Source organism: Bos indicus x Bos taurus, chromosome 3 (assembly GCF_003369695.1).
Source record: "Bos indicus x Bos taurus breed Angus x Brahman F1 hybrid chromosome 3, Bos_hybrid_MaternalHap_v2.0, whole genome shotgun sequence".
Classification (NCBI taxonomy): domain Eukaryota; kingdom Metazoa; phylum Chordata; class Mammalia; order Artiodactyla; family Bovidae; genus Bos; species Bos indicus x Bos taurus.
In genome coordinates, this window is record NC_040078.1 from 45,766,927 (window position 1) to 45,790,625 (window position 23,699).

At 37.2% G+C, this 23,699-nt stretch overlaps 1 protein-coding gene and 1 non-coding gene across 2 annotated transcripts in view; one reads left to right on the top strand and one right to left on the bottom strand.

The window, feature by feature from the left end:
- DPYD (dihydropyrimidine dehydrogenase) overlaps positions 1-23,699 on the top strand; it is a 923,891-nt gene that overhangs the window by 172,698 nt on the left and 727,494 nt on the right. The gene's annotated exons all lie outside the window — the stretch shown is intronic.
- LOC113890559 lies at positions 19,038-19,144 on the bottom strand. The gene has a single exon (XR_003510524.1). It is a non-coding gene; the product is annotated as a U6 spliceosomal RNA (small nuclear RNA).

Here is a 23,699-nt window from a genome sequence, read left to right on the forward strand (position 1 = left end):
CATAAGCAGTTATGCATATGAAGTGATTTCTTAGCTATTTGTTCCTAATAATGAAATAAAAAAGATAAATATTTCATTTGTCCAACAATAGGGAATTGTTTAAATAAATTTTAGTAAAGCCATACAATGTAATAACATATGATTAAAAATTATGGCATCATTTTTGTTAATCTATACTCTATTTTTACTATTTTGGTGACCTAACTCTTTTTGTACTCTGTGCATATTGTTTATTTCCTAATGTGCCTTATAAAAATAAGCTCAGAGGAAATACCTATTAATGATTAAGGTCATAAATTCTGGATTCAAGTTCCATCACTTGCTGGCTTGTTGCCCTATATGTTACCTGAGTTAATAATGGTGTTAGCCTTCCAGGATTGGTTTAAGACACAAAAGATGCTATAGTAAAGAGCATAGCAGGGTATATGGCACATGATAAAAACTCTGCATTTTCCAGAGCTACTGTTAGAGATAGAAAAGAACCTTTTAGTATCTTCTTCTGGAATTTAAAGAGTTAATTTAAACCAGTTTTAAATTCTTAGCTAGTTAATTAGATGATTGAGTTTCTGTTTTCTCAGGAGAACTTTCATTGTCCAAGTGAGTCTCCTTTCAGTTCAGTTCAGTTCAGAGCAGTCACTCAGTCATGTCCGACTCTTTGCGATCCCATGAACTGCAGCACACCAGGCCTCCTTGTCCATCACCAACTCCAAGAGTCCACCCAAACCTATGTCCATTGAGTTGGTGATGCCATCCAACCATCTCATCCTCTGTTGTCCCCTTCTCCTCCTGCTCTCAATCTTTCCCAGCATCAGGGTCTTATCAAATGAGTCAGTTCTTTGCATCAGGTGGCCAAAGTATTGTTTCAGCTTCAACATCAGTCCTTCCAATAAACACCCAGGACTGATCTTCTTTAGGATGGACTGATTGGATCTCCCTGCAGTCCAAGGGACTCTCAAGAGTCTTTGCCAACACCACAGTTCAAAAGCATCAATTCTTTGGCACTCAGATTTCTTTATAGTCCAACTCTCACATCCATGTATGACCGCTGGAAAAACCATAGCCTTGACTAGATGGACCTTTGTTGGCAAAGTAATGTCTCTGCTTTTTAATATGCTGTCTACGTTGGTCATAACTTTCCTTCCAAGGAGTAAGTGTCTTTAATTTCTTGGCTGCAGTTACCACCTGCAGTGATTTTGGAGCCCAGAAAAATAAAGTCAGCCACTGTTTCCCCATGTGTTTGCCATGAAGTGATGGGACCAGATGCCATGATCTTAGTTTTCTGAATGTTGAGCTTTAAGCCAACTTTTTCACTCTCCTCTTTCAAATTTCAAGAGGCTCTTTAGTTCTTCTTCACTTTCTGCCATAAGGGCAGTGTCTTTGCATAGCTGAGGTTATTGATATTTCTCCTGACAGTCTTGATTCCAGCTTGTGCTTTCTCCAGCCCAACATTTATCATGATATACTCTGCACATAAGTTAAATAAGCAGGGTGACAATATACAGCCTTGACGTACTCCTTTTAGAGATTATCCTTAGTACAATGTTGGTGAAAGTTGAGTTTTTTTTTTTTTTTTTTTAAGGTTGAAAAAAACTGTGATTACTTGTTTGAAACTTGATGTTCTATTTCTTTAGAAAAATTTGTATAATTGTATCCAGCTCTTGTATTCTTTGAGCTTGAAAATTATATGGAGACTGCTTCATTTTTCCTAAAAATCCTTTTCCTTCCTGCAGAATAGTGCTAATAAAGGGAAATCAAGGCAAGACCAGTAATTTCTACTTAATTTGTAAGAATCTGGGACATTCTGTCTATAAAAGATGAATGGCTACAGAAATTCTTGTTAGTTACAATCTAGTAAATGCTATTTTTTTGTAATTTTATATGAAAAACTGAATAGAGTTTTCCTGTTTCAGATCTAATGCTTTTATTTTTTATTTAGCAAAATTATGTGATATATCATAGTTAATATAAGTATTTTATTTCTTATCTTTTAATTACTCTAGTATGATAAATATTAATATTTATCGTATCTTGATAAATATATCTTGCTAAAATAGATTTTAGCAATTTTGTGAAATTTCTTTGAAGAAATTTGGAAAGAACCCTTATTTAGTCTTTGATAAATGGTAAACTAATACGTACTTTTTCTTTTTAGAAAAAGATGAATTTTAAAACAAATATTTGTGATTTAGGGAATCCTACAGGCATAAAAGTTAGTTTTACTTACAGCCAAAAATGTTGAACATTTATCCATCTTGTAGTAGGAATTTAGTTTCTGTAATTGAAATATTCTCATTTTTACATGACTATGAAATAACTGGTCAACTAAACTACAAAGAAATGACTAAATTTAGAACGTGAAAAGATAGTTGAAATTTTTATGTTATCATCGCAGATCTTAATGTGTCTTCTAAAATGACAATAAAAAGGATGAGTGAGTTCCTTTTACTTTTAATCTATGATTTGTGGAGAAGTTCTTGCCTATAGAATTACGTTTGGCAATGCTTGCATGAAGTGTTAGTTGCTCAGTCGTATCCGACTCTTTGCAACCACATGGACTGTAGCCCACCACACCAAGCTCCTCTGTCCATGGAGTTCTCCTGGTAAGGTTTTGCCATTCCCTTCTCTAGGGGATCTTTCCTACCTAGGGACTGAACTGGGACTCCTGCCTTGCAGGCAGATTCTTTCCCGATTGAACCACCAAAGTACATAGGAAAAGCATTTAAAATCAGCTAACATTTAAATAAATGCTTAGAAGGGCACACTCAGGGTAAAAGTATGTTTTATGCTTCCCAATCCTATAGCTACATTATAGTGAAATTTTAAATTAATGATGTTTGACACACAGATAGACATAAAGCACTTAAAAAAAAACTGTATATCATATGTCTCATGACATTACAGAATCTAGAACTTTTAAACATAAGAGGATCTCTTGAGGCCTAGGTTCAGAACGGGTACACTGTTTGCCACATTCTTTTGGCCAAGGTATCAGGTATCAGTATCAGCTTAAAATCAAGGAGTATGGAAATAGACTACTTTCTGGTGAGAGGAGCTACAAAGTCACGTTGCAGAGTGTATAGATATGGGAAGGGGTGTAGAAATTTTTCACTGGTCTTGTTCCTGGCTTCAGTTACACATGTCTGTCCCCAAAGCAAAATTTCTTCATTCCAACTCAGCACCTTCAGAAATCTCATCCAGTTTTAGCATCATGTTAATTCCAGAGTCTTGTAAACTGCATAAATTTCTGATGTGTTTCCTCAAATGTAGCTCCAAAAAGGGGGAAAATGAGAGGAACCAAACAGTCACTGGTCCAGAGTAATTCTGAAACCATGCTGGAAAAATATTATCCTGTCCCTCAACTCTAAAACAAGAGGAAATATTCCTTGATTAGGTCCTGACTTTTCCTCTGACAGTAACTTTCCAGGTCATTGCTCCCCATGGCCTGCTCTGGGGTTTTTGCTCTGCCTGGTGGTAATATCCTTCCTAATCTGTTGCTTTTCTTGGCTACTTTTGGAGCAACACTTTTCATGTTCATTTTGGCACCAGAGAAGTTTCCTGAGACTTATTCCTGCTCATAGAAAGTTGGAGCCCCAGAGATGTTTTGCAGTTTGAACAATTTAAATCTCTTTTATTACTGGCTGGTGGCTCTTTTACCTATGAAACTTACTATAAACTTTTGTGAGCTTTCTCTGGGTCTGGTATAGTTTACTGTCCACTGCAAAACCCAAACCACAGTTGTTTTCCAGAAATGGTTTTCTTTATACACTTTATTTTCCCGTTTTTTTTTTTTTTTTTTTTTCTGATTTGGCATCTGTGAGACCACAACTTAAAGATTTCCAGAAGCCCCTGTCCTCATTGCTTCTCTCCCCACTAGACTCCACATAATTCTTTTAGAGTTCTTAACAAAGGACCTTGAAATCATAGCCTTGACTTGCTTGTAGTCCTTGGGCATCATTTCACTTTGAAAATGTTTTGCCAGCTGGAAAGACTAGAGATGAGAAACAATTTTATTTTCCAACGTAGTTACCCTAGGCTTCTCAATATTCACTCTAATATGGCTTGCAAATAGACAAGTACTTTCTTGATTCTCTCTTTATTAAAGTGCCTTATCATATGTAGTAAGACCAATGGACATTGTGAATATATCACCTGAAAAGTCATCTTGCCAAGGTCCATAAATTCATTAGGTATTTATTATCTCACTTTAAATTTACCATAGGCCAAAGTATTACATTTATTGCTACAAAACACATCACCATTTTTTTTCTTAAGCATCCATGATAATTCCAGCACTTTTTCAATTTTTAGTAATAATTCTCTTGCATTTTTCTATCTTTTGTAAGAACTTACAGCCTCTGACTACCGCCTCATTGTAGATTGAGTACCATATATTTTAGGTTTCTGTTATAATGGTTAGTACTGAACTTCTAGGTACAGTTTTCCTATCAATTAGCTATTGTCACATAAAAAGCCACCCCCAGCTCATTGGTTTAGAATAATGTGCATATGTTATCGCTTACTAGACTATGGGTTGGGTGGAGGGTCCTGTAGATTTGTAGTAGGTTTGATTGATTTGCCATCTTTTTCACCAGTTGTTACTATCTCCTTAAGAGTAAGGCTACCAGCTACTCCCCTGTTTGTGTTCTAATCCTGTCTGAGATGTGTGAGCTGTTGACTGGAGATGGAACTTGGAAATTCTTGAGTGGATGTGTGGTATTACCTGCCACAGGTGCTTGTCTTCCACAGCTGATTCTGTGTTCTCTGAGCTTGCACCTGAATTTCTCAGATGTCCTTCCTAATCGTGTAATGACTGTGAGTATAGTGATCTTGAGATGGTCTAATAGCCTATCTGTATCCATAGCCCATAAAATGCATTAAACAAAAAATTCTGCAGACATTTTGCTGACACATGTTAAATATTCAATTTGAAACATAAACTGCAAAACATTTCCTTCCCTCAAAGTCTATAAAGATCTCCCTCATAAAGTTTATGATAGTGTCACATACTTGAAACAAAAAGCTAAGAATCTCATGAAAGTGAAAGTTAACATTTAAATCTATCATTGAATGACAGAAAGCTCAAGGCATTTAAACTTTTAAGCCTCAGAAAGGATGTGATTTTTTAATGTTTTGAGGCAGGAGAATATCATCATGAAATAAATATTTAAAGAAGATTAAGGAATTCCCTGATGGTCCAGTGGTTAGGACTCCATGCTTCCATTGCAGGGGCCACAGGTTTGATTGCTGGTCAGGGAAATAATATCCTGCATGCTGCATGGCATAAAATAAATCAATAATATTAAAAATAAAAAAAGATTAGCTTGGTATAATAGGCAGTTTAGATAGCATATTGAAAAGCAAAGACATTACTTTGCCAACAAAGGTCTGTCTAGTCAAGGATATGGTTTTTCCTGTGGTCATGTATGGATGTGAGAGTTGAACTGTGAAGAAAGCTGAGTGCCAAAGAATTGATGCTTTTGAACTGTGGTGTTGGAGAAGACTCTTGAGAGTCCCTTGGACTGCAAGGAGATCCATCCAGTCCATTCTGAAGGAGATCAGCCCTGGGATTTCTTTGGAAGGAATGATACTAAAGCTGAAACTCCAGTACTTTGGCCACCTCATGTGAAGAGTTGACTCACTGGAAAAGACTGTGATGCTGGGAGGGATTGGGGGCAGGAGGAAGAGGGGATGAAAGAGGATGAGATGGCTGGATGGCATCACCGACTCAATGGACGTGAGTTTGAGTGAACTCCGGGAGTTGGTGATGGACAGGGAGGCCTGGCGTGCTGCAATTCATGGGGTTGCAAAGAGTCGGACATGACTGAGAGACTGAACTGAGTACTGAGAATGAAGGAAGCGGATAGATATATTGTGTCAAACATGAAAAGATTAGTTCACACAGGAATTAAAGTATACCTAAGCCATAACATTTCATTGGTATATTAATTAATTAATTAAGTCAACAAAAACTTGTTGAATGTATATAAATTGTTGGGCATTGTGCAAAGCATGAGAGCTGCAACATGAATTAGAATTAATATCATTTTCAAGAAGGAGAGAATTATAAAATAAATCTTATACACAAAATATGGGAAGCTATTCAGAAGGCAGCATTGTAGGTGACAATAAAGTACTATAAATATTTATTCTTAGGGAAACCAGTCTTATTCCTAGAGTTTTATAATTATTATAAAGTGTAGGTTAATTATGAATAGAAACTGGTTTATTTCTTTTAGCCTAATATGTGAAAATACAAACTGATAAATAATTTTGTGTAAAGACATAAAACTAAGCTTATTATTTGGCTTGAAGCTACATGACAAGTGGTGGAAAGTATACACTGTTATTAATGTGAATATGTAATGTATATGTAATGTCACCTTTATGCTAAATCAAAACAGATGACTGTGATCTAAATCCAGATCTCATATTTAAGTGTTTTGGAATTGCACAACAGTTTCTGGGCTTGAAATGTGCTAAATGGTTAAAAGACATTTTGAGACAGCTGAGTCATTTTATCTTATACTATAGTCTAATTTCATAATGCTAGAATTTTATACATATGGATAGAATAAATATCATATGCATCTAAGAATTTTTCCCTTTCTATGCTCTTTGTTCTGTTTTCTTGTTTTTCACGTTTTCATTTCTGTACTCCTCCTCCTCATTTCATTGTTACCTTTTTCACCCTCATCAATTTTCCCCTTTTTATTCTGTCCTTTTTCCCCTTTTTTCTCAATACTTTCACCTCTTTCTTTCAGTTTCCTATTCTCCTTTTCTCCCTTCTTTCTCATGCTTTCCTTCTTACCTCAACAGATTGTCAGCAATGTTTTCTTAGTTTTTAAATATAATGATAGATTATGTCAATTCTAAATTAATAAAATATGTAGTAGCTATTAGTACAAGCAATTATGAACTGATTGGAAAAAAAATACTTGAGGATGTTTTCACACACAATAAGTGCATGATAATTAGGTTGTATGAAGCTTGACTTTCAGAGAGAAGATTCATAATGAATAATGAATATTGAGAATCTTAATATCCTATATGCATTTTAAAATCCTCATTTCAAGTTCTCGGGCATGAATCAAAATAATCAAGTTAATAAATCATAAGAATTTAAAAAATTCATTATCTTTTTATGATGCATTCTACTGCTGGGAAATGGCTTCCTAGGTAGTGCTTGTGGTAAAGAACATGCCCGCCAATGCAGGAGACATAAGAGATGCAGGTTCGATTCCTTGGTTGGAAAGATCCCCTGGAGGAGGGCATGGCAACCCACTCCAGTATTCTTGCCTGGAGAATTCCATGGAGAGAGGAGCCTGGTGGTCTGCAGTCCATCGGGTTGCAAAGAGTTGGACATGATTGAAGCAACTTAGCATGGCAGGTCACTGCTGTGAAAAATACTCTTAATTCATTGGCAAGATTACTTAAGTCAGATTAACAAGTTTGAGCTCCTACCATGTGTGAGAAATAGTCTAGGGAACAGAATATGTTATTGGATATTATCTTTAAGAAGTTCATACTGTGAAGTTTTAAAAAGCATTGGTTGCATGTGAGTGCCCACTGGGGCATGAGTGGGAGATAAATGAGATGGTAACTACAGTAATTTATTTATCTAACATTTAATATTAACCCTCTGCTACTTGCTGGACATTGTGCTAGGTATTATAGGGATGCAGAAAGACTGCAAGGAGATCCAACCAGTCCATTCTAAAGGAGATCAGCCTTGGGTGTTCTTTTGAAGGAATGATTCTAAAGCTGAAACTCCAGTACTTTGGCCACTTGATGCGAAGAGTTGACTCCTTGGAAAAGACTCTGATGCTGGGAGGGATTGGGGGCAGGAGGAGAAGGGGAAAACAGAGGATGAGATGGCTGGATGGCATCACCAACTCGATAGATGTGAGTCTGAGTGAACTCTGGGAGTTGGTGATGGACAGAAAGGCCTGGCATGCTGCGATTCTTGGGGTTGCAAAGAGTCGGACACGACTGAGCGACTGAACTGAACTGAGAGAGGAATAAAGGTGTGCACTAATCCGAAAGTTTTACAGACTCACAGGGGTAGACAGCTGTGTAAATAAGTTTAACCAAATAAAAAAAACAGAGAAAGATAGTCACCATAACGGCACTGATCTTTTCTTTATTGGTTAATAAAGAATGTTAGAGAATGCTGTTGTTGTTAAGTATTAAAGGAGATGGGGAAGTAACATTTATTAAGCAGTTACTACTTTACAAATACTTAGGCAGACTCTAGATATTTAATCTCTTCTGGTCCTCCTAATAACGTTATAAATCCACTTGTATAGATTCAGGAGGTGAGGTTCACAACAGTTCTGACTTGTCACATTAGTAAATGAGGAGGCAGGATTGGAACCCAGATCTTTTTGACTTTTAAGATAGTATTATTTCTGTTATTGTTTTCAAGAGTCTGCACTTCATTTGACTCTTGTTGGAAAATAGTATGACTGAAATATAATAGTATGATTTGAGATATCCAGTCATATTGAAAATAAAATTATACTCTGGATAGTAAGTAATAGTAAGGTTCTATGCCGGGTGTTCGAAGGAAAGAATGAAGATAAAGATACTGGTAGAGAAGGGATCTAGACTCTAGAGGCAGAGAGATACAGGATGACAGAAATAAAAAATCTGACCTAAAGAGTAGTCAGTAGATCTTTGGAGTTCTAGGGCCTTAGGAAAGTTAGTGAAATATTTCTGAATACTAACTTAGCAAAATGTGAATATCTGTACGATTCGGTAATTCTGGCTTATAGCTTGGGTAGCAACAAACAAAATACAAGCCAAAAGACTTAATTCCCAAGAGACACATACCAGGTACGGAGGTGTTGTGGTGAGTAGGAACACCAACAAGCAGAATGTCTAAGGGAATGCATAAGTTTCTTTTGAATATATATTTGGGCTTCAGCTCTTCATAGACATTATTCAATTCTCATGATTCTAAGGTAAATATTACCTCATTTTCTGGATGAAGAAGGTAGACATAGACAGATTAGGTGGATTACCCAAACCCACATCCTTCAAGTAACAGTGACAGGATATAGGCCATATTTTCTGGCCCCTGTTTTATTCCAGTACACTTTCAAAAAGGAGTTTGCTGTTTTCTGTGCAGGAGGCTAAAATGAGATGATAAAGATAGAACTAAATGGGAATTTCTGGCTGAGGTGTAGGTAGAGGAGGTCAGTTTGTAACATTTAAAATTGGAGTTAAATAACTTTCTTAATGACTTTTTAGTTCAAAATTAAGTCAGATTGCCAAGAAATACAGCGTGAAGGAATTGGAAACATTCTATATCCTCATCACTTAATGTAGCTGGACATCCTGGACCAGATGAAGGTTGTCAAATATTTTACCATTTTTATGACTGTGAGTTGGATTTCTTTCAAGTTCTTCACATTAAAATAAGGGTTTCCATGTTACTAATGAAATTTTAGGAGAGGTCTCACTATTGGGTTCAGACTCTGTTTAATTTATTGAAAGATGCACTTTTCTCATTAAAAAAAAAATCTTTATAGTTTAAAATTTTGGTGATTCTTTATCAACTCCTTAAACTGAATGTGGTATTTATAATTTTTCTTAAGAATTTTCCTTTGATAATCTCATAATATTTAAGAAACATGTGAGGAGGACACTGGACCATGGCCCACTTTAGAGACCACTTGATCATATAACCTTGCCTTTAACATAAGAAAACAGAGACTTAATCCAGTTAAATGATGGGATCAGGATTATGTAATTTGTTCCTAACATGATAGGAACTGGAAAGGCCTCTTTGTCCAGTGCTCTTGCAGTGCAAAGGAACATTGAAATTCCTTCTTGATTCTTGAATTTGTCTTCCCTGAGAGTTTATTTTTAGGTGTCTTTGCCTCATGACTGAATCATTTTGTGATGGGAAATGTCTATAATGATTTCATCAATCAGGGGGAAGTGTTCCTTTTTCTTGGGCAGTATATATTATGGGAATCCAGTAGTGCCGACAAAAGAAATGGTTAGTGCCAAGCTGTCTTTTGGGGCATTCATTTGGTAAGGCTATGTGGAAAATGAGGATCATTTTTCTCCTAAAGAGACTGTACAATTTACATCTTCTTGGAATCCACAGAGAAACTTGGTAAATATTATAAATATTTCCTCTGGAAGCAGATGTACATTAAGATGTATGTTTTTCAAGTTAGCTGCATCATAAATACTTTATATACTGTATTTAAATCTGAATTATAATTCTCTAAATTACTTTTAAATATATGAAAAGGGGAAGGTCTTAACAAGGCAAAAATATTCCTGTTTATAGTAATGTGAAGTAAATTACCCTGTAAAATGTTTAATTTTCCCAAGATACAAATAACATAAACCCTCAAAAACCAAGCAAGTGCATAGTCTTTATTATTATTATTCATTTATTTATTCAGCAAACATTTTTGAGCACCTGGTATGGCTAGCTGCTGGAAGTCCCAGGCTAAATCTGTAGTCTCTCAGCCCTTGTCAGCCACCCTCCCCATCAGTTCCTGCTCCAGGCACCAGCGCCCTTCAAAGCCTTCAACCTCTGAGCCTCCTGCCATCTCCTAGCATCTGTACATCTGTTTCCTTTGCCTCCTCCCTTCGTCTCCTTGCTTGGGGGTAACTCCTACTCATCCCTGTGATGGCAGCAAGAATTCCCTGATCTCCCGATCCCATTGCTCTGTGCTATTATAATTCATCTTCATCTTTAGAGTGAAATGTTTGCTTAACCCTAATATGCAGGTATCTATGTTTAACCCTAAGGAAGTATCTATGTCTGTTTTTCTAGCCATCAGTTTCTCATGACTTACAGATGCTCAGTGTTTTTTGAATGAATAAAATTTATCTTCTGAGACATATCAGCTATTTGGGGATACAGTTTAAAAAATCTGGTAAAAGATGAAAATGTGGGTATATGAAGTAAATGAATTACCTTTAAGAGGAGAAAATGAGGTAGTTGAGGGAGGCTTCTCAAGAGGAGAGATACCTAAGCTCCATTCTGAAGAATGCCCAAGAATTTGCCAGAAGAGGAACATGAGTGAGGAGTCCTGCATTTTATATTGAAGGAAACATAACAGCAAAGGCAGAAAATTAGGAAGAATATGACATGTTTACCTAAAGATACTGCTTTTGTATCAGTGTTACCAAAATCAATACTGTACTGTCGTCTTACATATAGAACTTTAACAACACTTCTTCAATAAAAAGGATTTATACACTCACTATTCTGAAAGAACAGATTCATATCTTCCTAGCTTGTGAAGCAATTTCCTCTTCATGAAATTGTTCTGAAAAATTCACCTTAAAAAATATGAAGAAAGGAGCAGTTGGGACATTTCACAGCTTGAGTAAAAAGGTAGTACATAAGAAAAATTATTCTCTAAAAATATTTAAAAATGAGTTTTTCTGTTTACTTAAAGTAGAAAATTTAGATATCCCATCATATGAAATGCAGTCATGTGTTGAAAAAGTATCCATTTTAGATGTAGGAAATAATAGAAGCAAAAAGTTATACCTCTATCAGAGGTGCTTCCTTTGACAAAGCAAGATTCATTTGCCTTCCTTCACACTCTTACCACCCTAGGTTCCAAAGCCTTTTTTCTTTGTAGACGTATAAATTTGTCTACACTAACTACACAAATAGAGAATTGGTTACTAACTGTCTCACTTAAGCTATTTATAATGAACTAAAGAAGAGATCATTTGGACAAATGAGGTACGGACGCCAAATCATGGCTGAGTTTGTCCCATCATGCTAATAGCATATCTGTAGAGATCAGTTTATGTTTGGCTTTATTATGTGACTGCTGTTTTCATGATCAAACTTGTGGATACACATAATAATTACATCTTACATATTTGACTTCATATAATCTTATGGTTACACATTCTGTTTCTATTCAGAGTGATATCAGTTCACTTCTGTATTCCACAGACTCTTCTTGAATTGGTTTGGAAGATATTCATACTTTTAAAAATGTTCTCAAATTATCATTTATCAGGCAACTTTTATGAACATGACATTGTTGCTGGTCTCTTCTTAATTGTCTTATTTTGTTATCACAGTAACCTGTGTAGTAGATATTATTTTACAGTTATATCTTACAGTTACATCATAACATTGTGCTTTTCAGTAGCTGTGGAAAAGAAGTACTCATTTATTCCATTGCATTCTCTATTGTTCCTAGACAATAATGATTTACAACAGTGATTTGTATCATTGAGCCTTTATTATGTGGCAGGCCCTAAATGTTTTACATATATTAATTTAAGCAATCCTCCCTATAATGGTATAGTGTCTAGCCTATAATTAGCAAGTTAGATGAGGAAGCTGAGGGCACAGACTATTTAAATAATTATTCTAAGATCACAAAGCTAGTGAGTGATAGAGTCCAGATTTAAGTCTAGAATCCATCAAAGTATATTGTCTTTTATGGTATTGTACTGTCTTGTGATGACTACCTACTGGCTGGTGTGTGGTTAAAGGAAGAGATATCAGATGAAAGAGATGATCTGTTTGTGATTGAGATGAACCTAAAAGTAATTGGGCAGAGGGCTCAATGATACTTTCATTTGTTGTTTCTATTTAGTTGCCCAGTTGTGTCTGACTCTTGTCACCACAGGGATTTGAGATCTTCCAGGCAAGAATACTGGAGTGGGTTGCCATTTCGTTTCTCCAGGGGATCTTCCTGACACAGGGATCAAATACTTATTCAGTTCAGTTCAGTTCAGTCGCTCAGTCGTGTCTGACTCTTTGCAACCCCATGAATCACAGCACGCCAGGCCTCCCTGTCCATCACCAACTCCTGGAGTTCACTCATCTCACATCCATCGAGTCAGTGATGCCATCCAACCATCTCATCCTCTGTCATCCCCTTCTGCTCCTGTCCTCAATCCCTCCCAGCATCAGAGTCTTTTCCAATGAGTTAACTCTTTGCATGAGGTGGCCAAAGTATTGGAGTTTCAGCTTTAGCATCCTTCCTTCCAAAGAACCCCCGGGGCTGATCTCCTTTAGAAGGGACTGGTTGGATCTCTTTGCCATCACCTGCCCCCATCTCCTGCACTGCAGACAGGTTCTTTACCGGTGAGCACTGGGGAAGCCCATGTCAGTTCAGTTCAGTTGCTCAGTAGTGTCCAACTCTTTGCGACCCCATGAACCGCAGCCCGCCAGGCCTCCCTGTCCATTGCCAACTGCTGGAGTTTACCCAACCCATGTCCACTGAGTCAGTGATGCCATCCAACCATCTCATCCTCTGTCACCCCCTTCTCCTCCTGCCCTCAATATTTCCCAGCCTCAGGGTCTTTTCCAATGAGTCAGCTCTTTGCATCAGGTGGCCAAAGTATTGGAGTTTCAGCTTCAACATTAGTCCTTCCAATGAACACCCAGGACTGATCTCCTTTAGGATGGACTGGTTGGATTTCCTTGCAGTCCAAGGGACTATCAAGAATCTTCTCCAACAGTTCAAAAGCATCAATTCTTTGGTGATGGTGTGAAGAAAGCGATTCCTCAGCTTTCTTTATAGTCCAACTCTCACATCCATACATGACCACAGGAAAAACCATAGCCTTGACTAGACGGACTTTTGTTGGCAAGATAATGTCTCTGCTTTTTAAAATATACTGTCTAGGTTGGTCATAACTTTCCTTCCAAGGAGTAAGTGTCTTTTAATTTCATTGCTGCAGTGGCCATCTGCAGTGATTTTGGGGCCCAGAAAAATGAAGTCAGCCACTGTTTCCACTGTTTCCCCATGTATTTGCCATGAAGTTATGGGACCGGATGCCATGATTTTAGTTTTCTGAGTATTGAGCTTTAAGCCAACATTTTCACTCCCCTATTTCACTTTCATCAAGAGGTTCTTTAGTTCTTCTTCATTTTCTGCCATAAAGGCGATGTTATCTGCATATCTGAGGTTACTGATATTTCTCCTGGCAATCTTGATTCCAGCTTATGCTTCCTCCAGCCCAGCGTTTCTTTTGATGTATGTTGCATATATGTTAAATAAGCAGGGTGACAATATACAGCCTTGATGTACTCTTTTCCTATTTGGAACCAGTCTGTTGTTCCATGTCCAGTTCTAACTGTTGCTTCCTGACCTGCATATAGGTTCCTCAAGAGGCAGGTCAGATGCTCTGGTATTTCCATCTCTTTAGACTTTTCCACAGTTTATTGTGATCAACACAGTCAAAGGCTTTGGCATGGTCAGTAAAGCAGAAATAGATGTTTTTCTGGAACTCTCTTGCTTTTTCTATGATCCAGCAGACGTTGGCAATTTGATCTCTGGTTCCTCTGCGTTTTCTAAAACCAACTTGAACATCTGGAATTTCAAGGTTCATGTATTGCTGAAGCCTGGCTTGGAGAATTTTGAGCATTACTTTACTAGCATGTGAGATGAGTACAATTGTGCAGTAGTTTGAGCATTCTTTGTCATTGCCTTTTTTGGGGATTGGAATGAAAACTGACCTTTTCCAGTCCTGTGGCCACTGCTGAGTTTTCCATATTTGCTGGCATCTTGAGTTCAGCACTTTCACAGCATCATCTTTCAGGATTTGAAATAGCTCAACTGGAATTCCATCACCTCCACTATCTTTGTTCGTAGTGATGCTTCCTAAGGCTCACTTGACTTCACATTCCAGGATGTCTGGCTCTAGGTGAGCGATCATACCATCGTGATTATCTGGGTCATGAAGATCTTTTTTGTACAGTTCTTCTGTATTCTTGCCACCTCTTCTTAATATTTTCTGCTTCTTGTAGGTCCCTACAATTTCTGTCCTTTATTGAGCCCATCTTTGCATGAAATATTCCCTTGGTATCTGTAATTTCTTGAAGAGATCTCTGGTCTTTCCCATTTTGTTGTTTTCCTCTATGTCTTTGCACTGATCGCTGAGGAAGGCTTTCTTAACTCTCCTTGCTATTCTTTGGAGCTCTGCATTCAGATGCTTATATCTTTCCTTTTCTCGTTTGCTTTTCACTTCTTTTCTTTTCACAGCACTTTGCCAGGCCTCCTCAGACAGCCATTTTGCTTTTTTGCATTTCTTTTTCTTGGGGGTGGTCTTGATTTCTGTCTCCTGTACAATGTCACGAACCTCCATCCATGGTTCATCAGGCACTCTGTCTATCAGATCTATTCCCTTAAATCTATTTCTACTTCCACTGTATAATCATAAGGGATTTGATTTAGGTCATACCTGAATGGTCTAGTAGTTTTCCTTACTTTTTTCAATTTAAATCTGAATTTGGGAATAAGGATTTCATGATCCAAGCTGCAGACAACTCCTGGTCTTGTTTTTGCTGACTGTGTAGAGCTTCTCCATCTTTGGCTGCAAAAAATATAATAAATCTGATTTCGATGTCGACCATCTGGTGATGTCCATGTGTCTTTTCTTGTGTTGTTGGAAGAGGGTGTTTGCTATGACCAGTGCATTCTCTTGGCAGAACTCTATTAGCCTTTGCCTGCTTAATTCTCTACTCCAAGGCCGTATTTGCCTGTTATTCCAGTTGTTTCTTGACTTCCTACTTTTGCATTCCAGTCCCCTATAATAAAAAGGACATCTTTTTTGGGTGTTAGTTCTAGAAGGTCTTGTAGGTCTTCATAGAACCCTTCAACTTCAGTTTCTTCAGTGTTACTGGTCGAGGCATAGACTTGAATTACTGTGATATTGAATGGTTTGCCTTGGAAACGAACAGAGATCATTCTGTTGTTTTTGATATTGCATCCAAGTACTACATTTCAGACTCTTGTTGACTATGATGGCTACTCCATTTATTCTAAGGGATTCCTGCCCACAGTATTAGATATAATGGTCATCTGAGTTAAGTTCACCCATTCCAGTCCATCTTAGTTCACTGATTCCTAGAATGTTGATGCTCACTCTTGTCATCTTCCTGGGGAAGCCCAGATACTAAGTAGCAAATACTTTCCATTCCTTTATTTTATGTAAGCCCTGTATTACTTGGCATATTTGTTATTTAGTTGCTAAGTTGTGTCCAACTATTTGTGATGCCATGGACCACAGCACACCAGGCTTTCCTGTCCTTCACTTTCTCCTGAGGTTTGCTCAAACTCATGTCCATTGAGTTGACGATGCCATCCAACCATCTCATTGCCTGTCACCCCCTTCTCCTCCTGCCATCAATATTTCCAAGCACCAGGGTCTTTTCCAATGCTCTTCTCATTAGGTGGCCAACGCATAGGAGTTTCAGCTTCAGCATTAGTCCTTCAAATGAATATTCATGGTTGATTTCCTTTAGGATTGACTGATTTGTTTTCCTTGCTGTCCAAGGGACTCTCAAGAGTCTTCTCCAGCACCACAGTTTGACAGCATCAATTCTTCTGCACTCAGCCTTCTCTATGGTTCAACTTGCCCATCCATACATGACTACTGGAAAAAGCATAGCTTTGACTATTCAGTACACACACACGCACACAGACACACACACACACACAGACACACACACACACACAGACACACACACACACACACATATAGTAGAGAAACAAATCTGTTCATTGTGTCCTTAGCAGGCTACTGGGAACTGAAGCTAGAGGAGTGAACAGTGAGGCAACTATATACATCCCTCACCTCTCCATTATCACACCTTCTCCTCATCTGAGAATGTCTGCTCATTTGCCTGAAGTCTCCACTGTGACCTTTTTGAGGGCAGAACCCAAGTCTTACTCATCATGCTTACTCCCGAACAGCAAATTGCAAATCCTCAACAAATAACAAGTGCCCTATAGATATTTATTGACTGAAAAAAAAGGGAAGGAAGGAAATGAATGAAAAAACAAGGAAAATAATGTGTTACGATTCCATAGACCACAAACATTAAGTTCTATTAATTTCATTCAAATTCTTTATTTAAATTTCTTAAATTTAATGGTGCTTGTGACAAAGTATGACAGCATTGGCAGTGTTATAACAGTCTTCATTAGAATTGTTAGCTTAGTCACTCAGTCATTTCTGACTGTTTGTAACCCCATGGACTGCAGCAAACTAGGCCTCCCTGTCCATCACCAACTCACAAAACTTGCTCAAACTCATGTCCATCGAGTGGGTGATGCCATCCAACCATCTCATCCTCTGTCCTCCCCTTCTCCTCCTGCCTTCAGTCTTTCCCAGAATCAGGGTCTTTTCCAATGAATCGGTTCTTCACATCAGATAGCCAAAGTATTGGAGTTTCAGCTTCAGCATCAGTCCTTCAATGAATATTCAGGACTGATTTCTTTTAGGATGGACTGGTTGGATCTCCTTGCAGTCCAAATGACTCTCAAGAGTCTTCTCCAAAACCATACTTCAAAAACATCAATTCTTTGGTGCTCAGCTTTCTTTATGGTCCAACTCTCACATCCGTACATGACTAGCCGGACTTTGTTGGCAAAGTAATGTCTCTGCTTTTTAATATGCTGTCTAGATTTGTCACAGCTTTTCTTCCAAGAAACAAGCGTCTTTTAATTTCATGGCTGCAGTCACCATCTTCAGTGATTTTGGAGCTGAAGAAAATAAAGTCTCTCCCTGTTTCCATTTTTTCCCCTTCTATTTGCCATGAAGTGATGGCAGTATTGCCATGGTTTAGTTTTTGAATGCTGAGGTGTTTTTTTTTTAAATTAATTTATTTATTTTAATTGGAGGCTAATTACTTAACAATATTGTAGTGGTTTGTGCTATACATTGATATGAATCAGCCATAGGTGTACATGTGTCCCCCATCCCTAAGCCCCCTCTCTCCTCCCTCCCCTTCTCATCCCTCAGCATCATCCCAGTGCACCAGCCCTGAGCACCCTGTCTCATGCATCAAACCTGACTGGAGATCTATTTCACATATGTTAATATACATGTGTCAATGCTATTCTCTCAAATCATCCCACCTTGCCTTCTCCCACAGAGTCCAAAAGTCTGTTCTTTATTTCTGTGTCTCTTTTGCTGTTCATTGTTACCATCTTTCTAAATTCCATATATATGTGTTAATATACTGTATTGATGTTTTTCTTTCTGACTTACTTCATTCTGTATAATAGGCTCCAGTTCTGTCCACCTCATTAGAACTGATTCAAGGGCATTCTTTTTAATAGCTGAGTAATATTCCATTGTGTATATGTACAACAGCTTTCTTATCCATTCATCTGCCGATGGATATCTAGGTTGCTTCCATGTCCTAGCTATTGTAAACAGTGCTGCGATGAATATTGGGGTATGCGTGTCTCTTTCAATTCTGGTTTCCTTGGTGTGTATTCCCAGCAGTGGAATTGGTGGGTCATATGGCAGTTCTATTTCCAGATTTTAAAGGAATCGCCACACTATTCTCCATAATGGCTTTACTAGTTTGCATTCCCACTCTCCCAGGGTAAGAGTTCCCTTTTCTCCACACCCTGTCCAGCATTTATTGCTTGTAGATTTTTGGATAGCAGCCATTCTGACCAGCATGAGATGGTACCTCATTGTGGTTTTGATTTGCATTTCTCTGATAATGAGTGATGTTGAACATCTTTTCATGTGTTTGTTAGCCATCTGTATTTCTTCTTTGGAGAACTGTCTGTTTAGTTCTTTGGTCCATTTTTTGATTGGGTCATTTATTTTTCTGGAATTGAACTGCATGTGCTGCTTGTATATTTTTGAGATTAATTCTTTGTCAGTTGCTTCATTTGCTATTATTTTCTCCCATTCTGAAGGCTGTCTTTTCTCCTTGCTTATAGTTTCCTTCATTATGCAAAAGCTTTTAAGTTTAATTAGGTCTCATTTGTTTATTTCTGCTTTTTTTCCATTACTGTGGGAGGTGATAGAGGATCCCGCTGTGATTTATGTCAGAGAGTGTTTTGCCTATGTTTTCCTCTAGGAGTTTTATAGTTTCTGGTCTTACATTTAGATTTTTATTCTATTTTAAGTTTAATTTTGTGTATCGTGTTAGAAAGTGTTCTAGTTTCATTCTTTTACAAGTGGTTGACCAGTTTTCCCAGCACCACTTGTTAAAGAAATTGCCTTTTCTCCATTGTATATTCTTGCCTCCTTTGTCAAAGATAAGATGTCCAAAAAATATGGAACGCTTCATGAATTGGCATGTCATCCTTGTTCGGGGGCCATGCTAATCTTCTCTGTATTGTTCCGATTTTAGTGTATGTGCTGCCAAAGTGAGCACTGAATGCTGAGTTTTAAGCCAGCTTTTTGACTGTCCTCTTTCAGTTTCATCAAGGGACTCTTCAGTTCCTTTTTGCTTTCTTCCATATGGTGGTGTCATCTGCATATCTGAGGTTATTGATATTTCTCCTGGTAAACTTGATTCCAGCTTGTGCCTCATCCATCCTGGCATTTCTCATGATGTACTCTGCATGGAAGTTAAATAAGCAAGGTGACAATATACAGCCTTGATGTACTCCTTTCCTAATTTGGAACCAGTCTGTTGTTCCATGTCTGGTTCTAACTGTTGCTTCTTGACCTGCATGCAGATTTCTCAGGAGGCAGTTCAAGTGGTCTGGTATTCCCATCTCTTTCAGAATTTTCCACAGTTTATTGTGATCTACACAGTCAAAGGGTTTGGCATAGTCAATAAAGCAGAAATTGATGTTTTTCTGGAACTGTCTCCCTTTTTTGATGATCCAGCGGATGTTGGCGATTTGATCTCTGGTTCCTCTGCATTTTCTAAATCTAGCTTGAGCATCTGGAAGTTCTTGGTTCACACATTGCTGAAGCCTGGCTTGGAGAATTTTGAGCATTACTTTGCTAGCGTGTGAGATGACTGCAATTGTGTGGTAGTTTGAACATTATTTGGCATCGCCTTTCTTTGGGATTGGAATGAAAACTGACCTTTTCCTGTCTTGTGGCCATTGCTGAGTTTTCCAAATTTTCTGGCATATTGGGTGTAGCACCTTAACAGTATCATGTTTTAGGATTTGAAATAGCTCCACTGGAATTCCATCACCTCCACTAGCTTTGTTCCTAGGGATGCTTCCTAAGACCCACTTGACTTTAGACCTCAGGATGTCTGGTTCTAGGTGAGTGCTCACACCACCATGGTTATCTGGGTCATGAAGATTATGTGTGTGTGTGTGTGTGTGTGTGTGTGTGTGTAGTTCTTCTGTGTAATTTTGCCACCTCTTCATAATATCTTCTGCTTCTGTTAGGTCCATACCATTTCTGTCCTTTATTGTGCCCATGTTTGCATGAAATGTTCCCTTGGTATCTCTGATTTTCTTGGGGAGATCTCTAGTCTTTCCCATTCTATTGTTTTCCTCTATTTCTTTGCACTGGTCACTTAGGAAGGCTTCCTTATCTCTCTTTGCTAGTATTTGGACTCTGAATTCAGATGGGTATATCTTTCCTTTTCTCCTTTGCCTTTAACATCTCTTCTTTTCTCATCTATTTGTCCTCCTCAGACAACCATTTTGACTTTTTGCATTTCTTTTTCTTGGGGATGGTCTTGATCACTGCCTCCTGTACAATGTCACAAATCTCTGTCCATAGTTTTTCACGCAGTCTGTCTGTCAGAGCTAATCCCTTGAATCTATTTGTCACCTTCACTATATAATCATAAGGAATTTGATTAGAAGTGTAGTCAATGGAATTTTCTGTGTTTACAAAATTATATATGATTTATCTTTAGTTTTTTATTTTCCTGCTTTTAGAGTTTAAGTAATATACTGTAGGCAGCTAATTTTCATGACTGTGTTCAAGGTATTATATCTGAACATTGTATCCTTTGGCTTCTAAGCCAGTTTTTTTCAAAATATTCTAATAATGATCAGACTATCATCACATTAGTTCATTTCCAGGCAGTGCTATTGTCTGAAACCCTGGTCTACCTTAAGATATGAATTAAATTAAGAAGATTAAACATTTATATTCTTATCTGTTTTTCTCTCATATTCATTAATTTCCTGAAAATCTCCGTATTCTTCATGTGAGATGTCATCATTGACTCTTAGACATTAAACTCCCAAGGACTGAAATAGTGTATAAGTCACTCCATTCTAAACCTCGTGGGAAGTAATAGTAGACTGGACAACATCTTTAATGGAGCAATTTTGGTCTTACCTGGAGTCTCTTTGTCTAATATATAATGTTGCAAATGCTATATAGTGACAGAATTATTTTAGACTGGTAATGACTATAGATGCTGAATACATTTTATCTATTTTTGACTCATGTTTGTGATATCTTTAGGTTGTTTCTAATTGTTTTCCTTTGTTTATCTGGTATTTTTATTGAGAAGATTAATCTTAGTGATCTCTGTAGGTAATTTAGTATAAAAAATGCTTTGTAAAGGATTACATGATCTGTAAGTATTATTGCTGGGTATGCTGTGAAGCAGATAAGGAGTTTTGTTAGATTGCATTTGAAACCAGCCATGTGTGGCATATATTGTATAAGAAGGTCTACAACATATATTATTCTTTATATTATATCAGAAACTTTCTCAAATTCTCACTGTGACTATCACTATGGAAACTACTGCAGAAATGAAATTATGATACCCACAGTCTTGACTTTGGAGAACATCAGACCTGGATGGATAAGAGTCCTCAATCTGGCTTTCCATTCCACAACCTGGAGGCAAGCCCTGACTTCACCAGACACTATTATGAGTTTAGAAGAGAAAACTGGGAATCACAGGCCTTTGAGAAATGTCAGTTAACTTTGTTTAAAATTGGGGTATATTTTCCTTACAATATTGTACAGTTTCTGTTGTACAATGAAGTGAATCAGCTATATGTATACATATATCCTCTCTCTCAGACCTCCCTTTCCCCCATCTCACCCTTTTAGATCACCCCAAAGCACAGAGCTGAGCTCCCTGTGCTGTATAGCAGGTTCCCACTAGCTGTCTGTCTTACACATTGGGAGGGTATATATGTCAATCCCAGTCCCCCAGTTCATCACAGTTCCCCTTCCCCACCCCGTGTCCATATGTCCATTCTCTAAGTCTGTGTGTCTATTCCTGCCCTGCAAATAGGTTCCTCTGTACCATTTTTCTAGATTCCATATGTATGCATGAATATATGATATTTGTTTTTCTGTATGATTTACTTCACTCTGTATAGAGACTCTTGGTCCATCCACATCTCTACAAATGACCCAGTTTCATTCCTTTTATGTCTGTTAGCTTAATGATCACCAGGATCACAGAAATGGACAATAAAATATTTTACACTTAAATCAGAGAAGAAAATTTTGTGCCTTATTATCTTAAAATGAGAATAAAAAGTTTCTACCACATCAGATTATCATAAAGCCATAGTGAATTAATATTTATGTCTTCCTCACTGAGTGGTTATGAAAATTAAGTGGGTTAGTATTTATAAAACACATAGAACACAACTGGCATATAGCAACTCATATACTAAATAAATTAAAACAAATATAAATATCTTTTACTGTAAGCATATATTATTTACATAAGTTCGAAAGGAAGTTATTAAAATTGTTTTCTGAAACATTAAAAGAAGTGACTGGTACATTTCCAAAATTCTGGTTGGCTTTTTCAGCCAATTTAAAATTAATTTATTTCCAAGCAGACCTACCACAAAGACAAGGAACCCAAACATTTTCTCAGTGGAGAAGGATTCAGAGAACAGAAAATCAACTGTTAGTGTCCAGTGTAATCATTACTTTCATAAAAGAATCCACAGGGTGCTCTGGAAGATGAAAATGGTAAGAACCAGGGGGCTCCATGAGAGACATTGGAGATGAATTCTGTAGCTCTTCAGGCAAGGGAAGATCATGTTGGAATACACAGAGGTTGAAAAATGATAACCTGGTCACAAAACTACAGAGTTCCAGAGTCGGTCAGTTGTTGCAGCTGGAGCTGGAGGAATGCAGTAGGCAGGGGCCAAGTTCAAAGGCCATTGTACTGTATGCCAGTTCTCCTTTTAAGCAAGAGAATGTCATAATCAGTTATGGGTTTTAAAAAGATCAGCTGGATTGCGTATAATACTTAAAATTTTTTTGTGCTGAATGCAGTTTTCTTTTACTTAAATTTTTTTTTGTGCTGAATGCAGTTTTCTTTTACTTAGGGTAATCAACATAGATTTAACTATGTAAAAGGAATGAATATTTAAAGTATGCTTTAAGGCTTTTACTTTTAAATAAGGAGGAGTGACATTATTTTTATAAAGTGAAGCTTTTAGACAAATTTTTATGGGCTCCACACATGAAACTGAACACTAGTACCAATAGTTGGAAAATTCAAGGATGGTCATTGCTCTCCATATTTGTTCTTTTATCACCTCAAGTATTGCAATAACTGTTGCACTTACAAAGACAAAAATACTGGACAGAATTCTCTTTTACATGGAGTAAGTCTGGTATATTTTTAAATGAATATCTTCCATACATTTTTACACAAATGTTCTTTTTTCATGATCAATATATCCCACATATCTAGGAATTGTATTTTATTTGTAGATTATACTGTTTGACTTTGTTTCTCTTTTACATGTTTATTAGAAATCAGATAAAAATCTGCCAACATTACTATTAGTCTTATATTTTTTCTGAAATTACCTGCAAATTCATAAATTATAAAGCTTTTTCAGTTTTGAAATTTGCTGAAAATTTTGCTTTAAAAACATCTATGACTAATATAAATTACTTTTTTTGGTTGGCCTTCCTAAGGGAGCATCATTGACATTAAGGTAAACATATAACAGGTGTTTCAAAGTTTGAAAATATAATTTGCACATCATATGGATATGTTA